The sequence below is a fragment of the Lycorma delicatula genome, chromosome 12 (genome assembly GCF_047948215.1).
Source record: "Lycorma delicatula isolate Av1 chromosome 12, ASM4794821v1, whole genome shotgun sequence".
NCBI lineage: Eukaryota > Metazoa > Arthropoda > Insecta > Hemiptera > Fulgoridae > Lycorma > Lycorma delicatula.
In genome coordinates this window covers 71,874,721-71,889,390 of record NC_134466.1, presented here as the reverse complement: position 1 = coordinate 71,889,390, position 14,670 = coordinate 71,874,721, and the positions used below count along the sequence as shown (strand labels likewise).

Genomic DNA, 14,670 nt, shown 5'->3' with positions numbered 1-14,670 from the left:
CTTTTTGTCTTTGGTGTAATTAGTACAGGAGAGAATATGGACAAATACAATAACAAAAGAATTGGTTTTGCTAATAATATATATACACTTTTTGAACTTTTACCCATTGAAATAGGTAGCTTTCTTATGAAATCTACCTAAAAATAAGATTAAGATAATAAGACTTTTTCCAACTACTAGTCCCGTTCAAACAATATTAGACTATTTTTGAATAATGTGGTATTCTAATGTTACATGAATAGTAGACCTAGTATTGAACTTAAATGAACTCTTAAACAAAATTTAATTAATAAAGTGAAAATAGGAATTTAAAAAAAAATCATAAAATTTATGTAAAGAAATGTATTCCAATTAAAACAATTTGATCACATTGCATGTAAAATTTGGAAAATTAAGCCAAAATTACCTTATTGTATTGTAGTACTTTTTTGTTCGATATAAAATAAGATATTAATTTATGGTGTGTTTTACATTTAATTTACTTATGTTGTTTGGAAACTTGATTCAGTAGTTATAATAAGGATTCTAAAGTACAGAAGTAATAAAATATCGAAACACGATGTTAATCTACATCAGAGAGGACATCTGTGCATAACGCCTCTGTAATATATTTGTTCTGGACGATAATGCGAAAGTTTTTTCATGCTACAAAAAAAAACTGCCTCAGTAATTATACTGATTTTTTTAACCGTAACCGAATCAGTAATTTACTGAATCAATTGTCATATTTAGCTTCAGAAAATTTCCTTTCATAAACTTCTTCAGTACTGAAATTAAAAAAAAATTGTAATTTTTAAATTAAAATAAATAATTAAATTATTTTTAAAAGAATATACAAAACATTTAGAATATTTTTAAAATAATGAACTGAATACAGATTGCTAGTAATTTATAAATAACTTTTTGTTTAAATCATAACAATTCTTGCCGTTGCATTGGTAAATTAATTACTACTAAATCTCCAAGATGGAATGTTACTTATTTGTTAAATACTCTATACTGGTTGTGAGAGCACTAAATTTCACAAACTTACTCAAAAAAGTAACTTACTGACCTGGAACTTCTTCAAAAGGGACACTACCATGTCAATCACAAAATATTTCAGCACCTGTTTTCCTTAAAAGGAGCTGTGATAGTAGCTATACTGTGATTGAAATTCTTTAGAATTTACTAGAAAACAATCACAATCCCTAACCCATCATATTACGATATATTATTCATATTCAATAAAAAAAAATTCAATAATAGTGTTTGTTATCTGGGCATCCCAACCCTGTAGGGGGAAGAACGGTAACGTCACCGGTCGCCACACCACACCCTCCGTTTCGAGCCCCGAGGGACTTTACTGGATGTTGTCTTTAGACCCCTCTGATTACATCTCACAGTAATCGGCCAGGCCTGTCAGGATGCCACTGATGTAAAAGCCCAAAATCGAATCAAACAATAACAATATAACCGTGGCACGATGCCATTACGCCTACCTCCAACCTATCCATGCCTAGGCCGGAACCGTAGCCACCCTGGATCCTGCCGTGATCAAATACCTCAACTGAACTCCCTCTGCAGACCTACAAAACCAACCGTATCTGTTGACTGTGGTGTTTGAATGTCTGTGAGGGTGTATTTCCCCCTTCCATGAGTAATGCACATCAACTGTATCAAGAAGGGTGGGTAGCCAGGGGTGGTTTAGTCTGTAGTGTGCAGGAACACATACATATTTAATAACATCTTGCAAAACCTGTTAGTGAGCTCGACACTGCTCAAAATGGGGTTCTCTTCCACCTCTTTAAAAAAAAACCATACTAAAAAAAACAACAAAGAAAATGGCTTGGAAGAAAACCAAGCGGATGGAACAAAACCTTGCGGATCATCCAGTTAATATGGAGATCCAGAAAGGAATGCATTCTCTCAAGTTCCCTAACAGCTCGTGAATATTTGACCTCATATAGAGACAGACATACAGGACGTGCTTCACTGTATCATCACTCCCAAAATCCAGGCATTGACTCGAATCCACCACCAAATGAAACCTAGCCAAACTCATCGATATACTGATTGGGGGAAACCCATCTAATCGCACCTACAACAGACACTATAGGAAATATACCATGCGTGTAGCAACCTGTCTGGGATTCGTCCCACCTGACCTGCCAAGAAACAAGGCTCCAATCTTCCATCTCCTACTTTCGTCTGATATCAATAGGTTATTTACCTTGGAATGCAGTGTTCCTTACGCTCATTAGCCAAGATATCTTGGTTTGACTCCGGCTATAATACAGACTGCCTCCCGCGAGACTGTTCTATAACCATTTATAACAGCCAAAAAGAGGAGTCACTGGGCATGTAGCAAAATGTATGCATAACACCTAAAACCCAAGAGGTGAGCCCAGACAAGTGCAGCATATAGCATAACTGCCTCACTGACACCACACCTTTGTAAAGGATTGGGGGTAATTAAACCCCCCCAATCAGGATGAATGACTGATTCCAAAGCATCAGCATTTTTTGCTACATTCCTTGAACCGAAAATTTTCATCAAGGATTTGAGTCTTAACATACTGAACTGAGGAGACAAGTCATCTTAACCCTGTTATCTGGGAGAACAACACCAGTAGTAACTAAAAATGATGGAAAGTGGTACTGTTTAGAAATACATTACTATAATTCCACTATTTATAAAATGTCTGGCTTGTCTAACAAATTTACAGTAATATTCATTTCTATTGCCAATTGACAAAAACCGCACATTAAAATAACAAATTATAATTATGTTTTATGTTTTTCAGTGAAATAATTTCATACTTGTTTTCTAATCTTTCTCTGTCTGTAACAGAAAGGATTACAATATTCTGGTTTTCTAATCCTGAAGAGGTTTGTATTTATGCCCTTTTTAAATTCATAGATTTGAGTGTGAATTTATTTTAATCAATTATATAATAATAGATAAGTATGAAATCAAAGAATAGGTATTATTATTATTATTAGAACTTTAATAATTTTGTAATTAGTACTAATGAAATTTTGTTGATACCACTAAAAATTATAATGTACTATCTTGTTATAAAAAAACAAAATGCAATTTCACTAACCTGATTTGTTTTTAAATTAAACACTTCATTTTTAACCTCATTTTAAATTTTGTTTCACTCAGAACAATAATAAATACAGTTTCTTACACCCAAGTTGCTTAAATATTGATAAATTTTCATGCCTGTAAAACATAAAGTTAAATTAGAATGATGGGACGTTAAAAATAAAATAATCTTAAATGCTAAATATTTATTTTAAGCAAGCAAATTAAACCCAATGCAGATTTTAATAAAAAATTAACTTTATGTTGATACAAATAGGCAGGCAGGAGTAGGTTTCATAATGAACAAGATAGGGAAGAGAGTAGAATATTTCAAAACGCATAGCAATATAATCGTAATAAGGATAAAATCAAAACCTAAACCGACAACGATTGTTAACGTCATGATCATGCCTACAAGCGCCCATGATCATGATGAGGTAGAGTGTGTATACGAAGAGATTGATGAAGCAATTAAACACGTAAAAGGAGATGAAAATTTAATAATAATTGGAGATTGGAATGCAAGCATTGGAAAGGGCAAGGAAGAAAATATAGTAGGTGAATACGGGCTGGGCAAAAGGAATGAAAGAGAGGACAGACTTATAGAGTTTGACACAAAGTATAATTTAGTAATTGCCAACACCCAATTTAAAAATCATAATAGAAGAATATACACTTGGAAAAAGCCAGGCGATACTGCAAGGTATCAGATAGATTATATCATGGTTAAGCAAAGATTTAGGAATCAACTTGTTGACTGCAAAACTTACCCTGGAGCAGACATTGATAGCGACCATAATTTGGTGATAATGAAATGTAAATTGGGATTTAAAAACCTGAAGAAAAGGTGTCAGATGAATCGGTGGAATTTAGAGAAGCTTGAGGAAGAGGAGGTAAAGAAGATTTTTGAGGAGGACATCGCAAGAGGTTTGAGTAAAAAAGATAAGGTATATTGCAGGTGATGGATGAACATAGAAAATATAAGAATGCTAGTGATGAAGAAAGTAAAAGGAACTACCGACAATTAAGAAATGCTATAAACAGGAAGTGCAAACTAGCAAAAGAAGAGTGGATTAAAGAAAAGTGTTCAGAAGTGGAAAGAGAAATGAACATTGGTAAAATAGACGGAGCATACAGGAAAGTTAAGGAAAATTTTGTGGTATGTAAATTAAAATCTAATAATGTGTTAAACAAAGATGGTACACCAATATGTAATATGAAAGGTAAAGTCGATAGATGGGTGGAATATATTGAAGAGTTATATGGCGGAAATGAATTAGAAAATGGTGTTATAGAGGAAGAAGAGGAAGTTGAATAGGATGAAATGGGAGAAAAAATACTGGGATCTGAATTTAAGAGAGCATTAAAAGATTTAAATGGCAGAAAGGCTCCTGGAATAGACGAAATACCTGTAGAATTACTGCGCAGTGCAGGTGAGGAAGCGATTGATAGATTATACAAGCTGGTGTGTAATATTTATGAAAAAGGGGAAGTTCCGTCAGACTTCAAAAAAAGTGTTATAGTCATGATACCAAAGAAAGCAGGGGCAGATAAATGTGAAGAAAACAGAACAATTAGTTTAACTAGTCATGCATCAAAAACCGAAGTCATGCATCAACTAGAATTCTATACAGAAGAATTGAGAGGAGAGAGATTTTAGGCCTCAGATTAATAGTAGAAGAAAGATTAAAGAAAAATAAACCAACATACTTGGCGTTTATAGATCTAGAAAAGGCATTCGATAACGTAGACTGGAATAAAATGTTCAGCATTTTAAAAAAATTAGGGTTCAAATTCAGAGATAGATGAACAATTGCTAACATGTACAGGAACCAAACAGTAACAGTAATAATCGAAGAATATAAGAAAGAAGCCGTAATAAGAAAGGGAGTCCGACAAGGATGTTCCCTATCCCTGTTACTTTTTAATCTTTACATGGAACTAGCAGTTAATGATGTTAAAGAACAATTTAGATTCGGAGTAACAGTAGAAGGTGAAAAGATAAAGATGCTACGATTTGCTGATGATATAGTAATTCTAGCCAAGAGTAAAAAGGATTTAGAAGAAACAATGAACGGCATAGATGAAGTCCTACGCAAGAACTATTGCATGAAAATAAACAAATACAAAACAAAAGTAATGAAATGTATTAGAAATAACAAAGATGGACCAATGAATGTGAAAATAGGAGGAGAAAAGATTACGGAGGTAGAAGAATTTTGTTATTTGGAAGTAGAATTACTAAAGATGGACGAACCAGGAGCTATATAAAATGCCGAATAGCACAAGCGAAACAAGCCTTCAGTAAGAAATATAATTTGTTTACATCAAAAATTAATTTAAACGTCAGGAAAAGATTTTTGAAAGTATAAGTTCAGGTAGGAATCACTACCTGAAAAATCATTTTATCATTTTTTTTACGGTACATTATTCCATTAATTCATTTTTTTGCAATTTTTTATTTTTGAGTTTAATTTTTCAACAAAAATTTTTTCGTTATAATAAGATATTTATATTATATCATTCATTGATAAATTATTATGTTACAAAAAAGAAAAAAGATAGTTATATTATAATATATATATTATATATAGTGTTTACGCCATTCTGGCATAAAGTTTTTCCGTTATTCTCTACGAATTCCAAACTAGGATGGGTCCCGTTGCTTTGTTACAAGGAATGTTTGAATTCCACTTGGTTTCGTTTTGCTGGGTCTGTAAAGCCCACATGTTTCTATTATTGTTCTTGTTTTTGACCCTCCCACCGTCACCTTTGTGACCGCGTCCATTATTCTAGACTACCCTTTTCATACACCCGTTATATTTTCGTCCCCTTACTACACACAGACTCTCCTACCAACTACCTGGATCTGGTTACCCCCGCCTTTTTTCGCCATCTTTTCGGCAGAGTACCTCCAACATCTCACCACTGCAGTCGCCTAGGGCAAACTTTGTGGTAACATTCACGCTCAAGCAGAATTTCAAACTCATCACTACACATTTGAGATTCCACGCCTCATTCTACCACTAAACCACATCACGCCGCTGTATTCCTGATTCACCGTGCGGAATACGCCCAGGACTACATAGGTATTCTTCTGTACTTGCTGTTACGAGTTCATCTCTGGCAAATATTTGTGTGCTACAGGCAAGTTCAGTTTTTATTACTCATTACGTTAAAACTTTATGTTATCATTCAAATTTGTGGAACATTCATTTCATCCTACCTATGCCGTTCAAGTTTCAATTTCACTTTAGTACAGTCACGACAGGTCACTTACAGAAGGCTGTCATTGTTCAGCTGCAACCCATTTCATGTCCTCAATTAAGTTCAGTGTGATTATATTGTAATTAACTCTTTTGTACTGTAATATTATTGTGTCTTTTTCTACGTCAAACTAGAATTACATTTTTACATTATTTAACGTTAAGTTTGCGGTTCATAAATCAGGAAAGGCCAATGCCAATCAAGATTGACTTTAATTTATTTTTCTAAGTTTATGACATTTGTTCATTGCTAATTTTTCAATATTACAGCATTTGTCAGTAATGCAATAGTTTTCCAGTCATATTATGTTTATTGATGTTTTGTTTTTCTAAGTATATAATTGTAAATCTCATTTTAATAATATTATTACTGATATGCTGATTTCAGTTGATATTTCTTATGTGAAATTAAGTTATGTTTATTTCATAATTTCATTTAATTTAAGGTTATGCTTTAACATAAGTTCAGTTGTTTTACATAATTAAAGTCCAATTTCTTTTGGCAAATACTAGCTGTGTGTTTTTTTATTTTTTAACTTTACCCAACATATAGTAATATATTTATTTAAATATAACTATTTCACCCTTTAATATTTAATCTTATAAAATAAAATATTTTAATTTATAAGTGTTATATAAATTAAAAAAATTATTATATAATATATACCATCTTTTATTTAAATAAAGATTTTAATTTAATACAGATTTTTATTTTAATGTAAAATAGTTTTTGTAAAAATAATCATCTAAAATAAATTATTTAATTAAATGCATCAATTAGATATTTAATTAAAATCAATTTTAGTTTTAATTAAATTAAATAAGATCTTATTTAAAATAATTTAATACATTGAAATAAATTTTAAAGTTTAAAAGACCTAAAAAAAATAATTATATTAGAATAAGTATATTTAAAAATACATAATTATTAAAAAAAAACTCATGGTTTAATTCTTATCTTAAGTTTAAGTTTAATAAGATAATTACATATGTTTTATTTAAATATTTATGTTTGGTTCTTTAAAAACAAATTTATTATTATAGTAATGTCATTTTTGAAAGTCAAGATTAATTATTATATTAGCTTTTAAGTTTGTTTCCATCTATTTTGAACCATTGTTTTTTTTTTATATATAAAATCATGATAATGTTAGGGGTAGCTTTAAATTATTAGCTTTAAGTTTGGTTTCATCTTTTTGGGCTGTAATTTTTTTATTATAACTTCAGTTAGGGGTAGCTTCGAAGTTATAATTTTGCTTAAGGGAGGAGATCCTTTTTTGAGTGTATTTTGTTTTATTAGTTGTTTATATTTGTAGTTTTAAGGTTCCTTTTAATATTTTTTTTTTTTTTAATTTGATTTTTGTTTTAAATTTTGGCTTTAAATTTATAACGCATGTAAATTTTTGTTAGGTTAAATATCCTTAATGGTTAATTTTTATTTTCAGCGTTAAAGTTTTTTAATTTAAGTTATATTTTTTAGAACCAAAAAATGTTGTGCCAGCATTTGCGGTTATTCCTCAGGTTCAAGTTAATTTTTTTAGAATTTAGTCTTATTTAGTTTTAATATTTTATATTTAGGTGAAATTTATATAAATTTGAATTTAAACCAGGATTAGATACCCTGTTATTCTTAATTAGTAATTTTTTTTCTAAGGTAGTTTATTTTTTATAATTGAAATTTAATAGATCTGGCGGTTTTTAAATCTTTTTAGAGGAACCTGTAATTTAATGATATTCCATGATTTTTTGTACCTTTTTTTTCTTGTATATCTCTGTCGTTGAGTGTAATGAAAATTTATTTTCTTTTCATTTTAAAGATTTATGTTAGGTCAAGATGCAGTTATAAAGAGGTTATTATGGGTTACATTAATTTTTGTTTTTGATTTTTTAATTTGATTAAATTTGAATTTGGATTTAATAGTAATTTTTTTAAATTAATTTTTTGAATTTTGCTCTTAATTATGTACATATTGTCCGTCACTCTCATAAACTGAGATAAGTCGTAACAAAGTTACGACTTATCTCAAAAATAATTTCGCCTGTTTATCAAAAACATGTCCTTTTGTGATTTATTTAAGGTTTGGCCTGCTCAATGATTTAAATAGCCGCAGTATTTTGACTGTGCTAAGGTAGCATAATAATTAGTCTTTTAATTGAGGTCTGGAATGAAGAGTTTGACGAAAATTATACTTTATTTTTAAAATTTAGTTTGAATTTTATTTTTAAGTTAAAAAGCTTAAATTTAGGAGAGGGACGATAAGATCCTATAGATCTTTACTTTGGTTTTAAATTTTTTTTTTAGTTTATTTTTTAAATTTTTGAGTTTATTTTTTTGTACCTATTTTGGGTTTTTCTGTATCTTTAATTTTTTGATTAATGTTTCCTTTTAGTTTTAATTTTGTTGGGTTTTCTTTTTGCCTTTTTTTTTGTTGTTCTGGTTTGGGGGTTATTTTATTACAATTGCTGGATGATCTTCTAATTCTAGAATTTCTCAGAGTATTTCTTATGAAGTTGTTTTTTTTTTGATTATTTTTTGTTTTATCTTATATTGTGAGTCTTTTAATTTAAATTATTTTTGTTATTTTCAGTTGAATGTTTGATTTATTTTTTTTTCTTTTCCTCTATTTATAATTTTTCTTTCTTGTATTTTGGCTGAGACTAATCGTTCTCCATTTGATTTTTCTCAGGGCGAGTCTGAATTGGTTTCTGGGTTTAATGTTGAGTATAGATCATTTAGATTTTCTTTATTTTTTTTATCTGAATATAGAAATAAAGTGTTTATGAGATTTTTTACTTGTTTTTGGGGGCCAATTGTATAAATTTTTTTTTTTGTTAAGGTTATTTTTCTTATTTATTTTTTTGTTTGGGTTCGTGGTTCCTTTCCTCGATATCGTTATGACAAATATATATATATGTTGAAGGAGTTATTTAGCTGTTAATTTAAATTATATTTTGGCTTTTATTTTTTTTAGGATTTTTTTGTTTTTCATTATTTTAAGGTGATAAAAAGTTAATAGTATTTTATACTTTCTTATAATTTCAAGTTAATTTTCAAGTTAGTTATATAATTTAAGTTAGTTGATATAATAATTATAATTGATATTATTAGGGCTAATTGATATTAATATGGGGAGGAGTTCTAAGTGGGTTTGCTGGTGTAAAATTCTCTGGATCTATAGTGAGTAATGGATTTATATTAATTATTATTGTTATTGCTATTCCTAAAATATCTTTGGTTGTGAAATATGGGTGAAATGGGATTTTGTCAATGTTATTTTTTATACCTAGTGGGTTAGAGGATCCGGATTCATGTAGAAATATTAGATGTAGTATTACTATTATTGATATAATGAAGGGTATAATGAAGTAAAAAGTAAAGAATCGGTTTAGTGTAGGATTATCTACAGCAAACCCACTTAGAACTCCTCCACATATTCAACCTGAATGATATTTCCTATTTGCATACGCAATCCTACAATCTATCCCTAGAAAATTAGGAGGAGTAGTAGCCCTAATAATATCAATTATAATTATTATATCAATATCATTCTCAATAAAAATAAAATTTCAAACAAGATCATTCTAACCGATAAATAAAATAATATTCTGAATTATAGTAAATACATTTATTCTACTTACATGAATCTGAGCACGACCAGTTGAAGAACCATATATTATTACAGGACAAATCTTAACAACAATTTACTTCTCATTTTTTATTATTTACCCCATGTCCACAAGGATATGAGATAAATTATAAGTTAATAAGCTCAAAGCAATGTAACTTGAAATTATAAGAAAGTATAAAATACTATTAACTTTTTATCACCTTAAAATAATGAAAAACAAAAAAATCCTAAAAAAAATAAAAACCAAAATATAATTAAATCCTTAACACTGAAAATAAAAATTAACCATTAAGGATATTTAACCTAACAAAAATTTACATGCGTTAAAAATTTAAAGCCAAATTTTAAAACAAAAATCAATTTTTTTTTTAAATATATTAAAAGGAACCTTAAAACTACAAATATAAACAACTAATAAAACAAAATACACTCAAAAAAGGATCTCCTCCCTTAAGCAAAATTATAACACCGAAGCTACCCCTAACTGAAGTTATAATAAAAAAATTACAGCCCAAAAAGATGAAACCAAACTTAAAGCTAATAATTTAAAGCTACAAAAATTTAAGATAAAGCTTAAAAATCATTTTAGAGGCTGATTTTTAAATCATTTTTTAGGCTGTAATTGACAAAGCTGTTGTGATTGAGTTTTGCATCACATCTAAAGCAAATTAAACACATGAAAGATTGACAAAATGATTCTTTTTGCATTATTGTCCAGTATCTCTGTCGCAGTGTAAGAGTCTTAAGTGTTCAGAGTTGACAATTAGATTAGATTAGATGTAAATCATCCAAGCATGGATCTAGTGAAATAAGCTTACTTTGTTTATCAGTAACCTGATTCTTTATCTCACTGAATTACATGGATTGTGATTGACATGTAAAAAAGTACAGAGTATGATCTAACTCCTTAGTAGTAAAATTACATTCAGACTGTTTGGATTTCATATGGTGAATGAATCTGAAACAGAAACTAAATGTTTCTGTTTGTATGTAAAGATTAAAATCTTTGTGTTCAATCATATACAACATTAGATATACATGAAGTTAATGTAGTTTTACGCCTTTCTAATACGCATTCAGGATTTAAATTATCATCATTTAATGTAATATTACAATCCCTTGGCTAATGAGAAGAAGACTGTAATAGCTAAGGAAGACCACGCCACCATAGTGACATCTCAAGTAGCCTGCTTGGTGAAAAGCTCTAGACAATATGTCTGCTGGATTATCAGAGAATTTGATGTAATACCGATTGGTAATTGAAGTGTTTTGTTGAATGTCAGAAACTATTACCTATAAATACTTTCCAATTCGAAGAATGTCCATGAATACAACAAAGTGCTATGATTGAATCAGAGTATAAGTGTATCTCATCAAAGTGTATAATGCAGTTATACACAAATAAACTTGAAAATAGTAAACAACCAAAGAGTTCAAGTCTGGATAATATGATTTGTTACAAGGGGCTAACATTGACTTAGAACAGTAAATTAGTAATTACATGGTTGGAGTATAAGTGTGTATATAAATATAACAACCATAGCCATTGTTATATAAATATAACAACCATATACAGGCATCAGAAAATCCATGTAATTTAATAGAATGAATTTTTCTATTTTTATTAAACCTAATGGATCTACTTATCTTACATGACTATTAGATGTAATTGATTATATAATGAAAGCCACTGTATTAATGGTTTGTGCAGTCAACTTTGAGTTGTCATAATTACTACATAAACTGTTTGTATGATTATAATAATAAGGCCAATGAGTCCTAGAGGATCACAGACACCTGCTGTGATGGAAAGAGTATTCCTTTTAGTATAAATTTGTAAATTGTTAGAATGAGTGATTTGGAAATTTAGTGAATCTGACTTTTTGTTCCTTAGAACTCTTAAGAGTACATATGTTGTCTTCTTGATTAGATAGTATGGATGAATTATGATAAGACAAAGAAAAACTGCAATTGTTAGAATACCACATGTGAAGTGAAAAACCATACTGTTGTAATAATTTGGACATATCGTTCTTTAATAGAATAACTCCATTTGGGTAATCTGAACTGGTAATTAGATCATCGACATAGAAATAATTTTTAATAGCAAACAAACGTAAGAATATATCCTAATTTGGTTTCTTGGAGTACAGGATATTTAAAGTTTCAAATAAACTTTGTAGGTTTGTCAGTAGGCTACCTGTTATTTCTGTTAAATCAGCACATTGCAATTGGAGATAAAAATTTTGACAAATTTTCCTTTCCTTTGAGATGAAAATTAACCGTTTTCTTTAAATTGTTTTAAAATAGCATTCACTGACACTTGACCAACACAACACACAGAAGCTATCTGTCATGTCCAACTGATATGCTTAGAGAGAAACCATTGTCAAACACAATTTAAAATTTTGTATAAAGAATGAAATAAATTTTCAAAAAACATGACAACTTAAATAACGAATATCTAATAACCTCACATTACACAGACAACTTAATGAGTTTGGTCAAGCAGTACCCACAACATGGAAGTTACAAAAAATTTCCTGTGTTATCGATTAATGCCCGTTTACTTCTGTAAAATCATCCGACTGTGGAAAAATGTAATGCAATTTATTTTTCATAAAATGGATAAAATTGATGTGAATCAAAATTTTTTAAGATATATAAAGTACAGATTATAAAGTAAAGTTTCAAATTTGAAATTATAGTAATTTTTACAAAATATCCTTCATCATAAAGTTTTAAGTATTATTTTCTATTAATTTATTTCCTCGGTTAATTATTTTATTGCTCAATTAGCCTAAAATTTATAACCAGTCGCGTAATTTGTTTCTGTTTGTTTATTTTTCAGATATTATTTCGCCGGTATTATAAATAGAAAACAAAGTCAGAAACGTTTGCGTTTACGAAATAGTTAATTTATTTTGTAAAAATAGGAGAGTGCAAATTGTATTTTAAAATTCAGTACGTGATAAGTTTGGATACAATAGGCAAACAAAAATAATGACACTTATTTTAATCTACATTAAAATAATATATATAAAAAATGCTTACCCCGACCAACAACGAGGGTTATCTAAAATAAACGTATAAGATATAATATTAATAGTTAAGTCTGACCACAGACATGAGAATCTAGACTGCGCAATAAACCCAAGATGGCCGCTGGATCCATACGCTTCATATTATGTCACGCCCGTAATCACACTGTCTCTCCCCACCACTGGATAACCGTCTTTTCCCCAACAAATTTCTTCAACCGCCAGAGTTAATAATCGTGAAAATAACCACCCCATCTAAACTTCCTACACGGCAGCTCTCTCAGAGCAAGCGATCGACCGACAGTTTAATATTAATTTTTTTAAACATTTGATAACTTATAATCATAAAAAATAATTGAAACCAAATTTTAAAACGTATATACACGTTAACAAAGGAACGTAACCAAGCAATCCAAACGGTAGTAAGGTTCTCAATTATTTCTTTTTAGCTAGTATTTAATTTACCTTAAATAATTTACACTCACGCATACTTTCAGTACTTTAGTTTCAACACAATTTTACAACTTAGACCGTATTCTCATTAGTAATCAATCAGAAACACACAACAGGATCATTTCTATTAATACATATGATAAAAAAATATTAATGAATATTTTTTTAATACATGGGGATTATGATATAAAACGATTATTTCCAAATTTACCTCATATCAAGTCGACTACCGTATTTCACAGTACAACCCAGCACATCTGTAATACAAATAAGCTCAATAACACTTAGAGATGTTACTAATTTCACGCTAGTCCTTATAAAAAAAACAAGTAAATTTAGACTCGATTTGATCGCTATAAAGTTCCCTTTTTCTAATGTAAATTTTGTCTATGGATGGTTCAACAAGCGATTTTTTTCAGCATTTTTATAATTATTTTTCTCTCAGATTTGTCACGTAATGTTTGAGATATGGAGGTCCGAATAATCGACGTTTTAATAAACAGTAATCTCAGATTATATTTAATTTAAATCATAATTAATCTGTGAATCTTCTAACACGAAAATCTCTCAAATAATTCGAATACTATAACAAGCAATAATTTATGTAAATTTTACGGATAAATAAAATATGTAAGTCCGGAGGTCGGTTGTATAAAATCAGTGATTATTTTACTAACTGTATTATACAACGTAAAAATAAAAAAGTTATTAAGTATGATTTTTTTATTAACACTACTACATAAAACGAGAAATATCATAAAGTTCATTAATAGTACTGTCAAATGGAGAATATAACATCGATTTCAAATATTTTAGGAATTTTTTTTTTTTTTATAAATAATAGTAAAATTATAATATGCTGATTCGTTAATAAAATTAAAAAAATAAATAAAAAAATTTTACCGTAAAAATTAAATTTTTTTTTTTTTTTCATTTCCTTAACGGTTATTGCTTGGAACGTTTATTCTATGCAAATGTGTTATAAGTAGAAAACACAACGGAGTAAATTACCTGATGCCGAAATTAGCAGCCAAAGGGCGAGGGGGGAAGGAAAATTCAGGATAATTGGCAACATAGCAACATAGCACCTGTGTAGTTACTAATGTTGATCTATTTCTTATTAAGATTAATATTCTCCGTATATTAAGAGTGGGGGAGAGTGCAGAGACTCTCCCACCTCGTTTGACTCTCGTTCTCTTAGTTGTGTC

General features: G+C 29.3%; 1 long non-coding RNA gene across 1 annotated transcript; it reads right to left on the bottom strand.

Moving 5' to 3' along the window:
- Positions 1-290: 290 nt before the first annotated feature.
- On the bottom strand, positions 291-13,158 carry LOC142333116 (uncharacterized). The gene is made up of 3 exons (XR_012758532.1): positions 13,023-13,158; positions 3,090-3,211; positions 291-767 (listed from the first exon to the last, which is right to left on the bottom strand). It is a non-coding gene; the product is annotated as an uncharacterized LOC142333116 (long non-coding RNA).
- Positions 13,159-14,670: the final 1,512 nt, after the last annotated feature.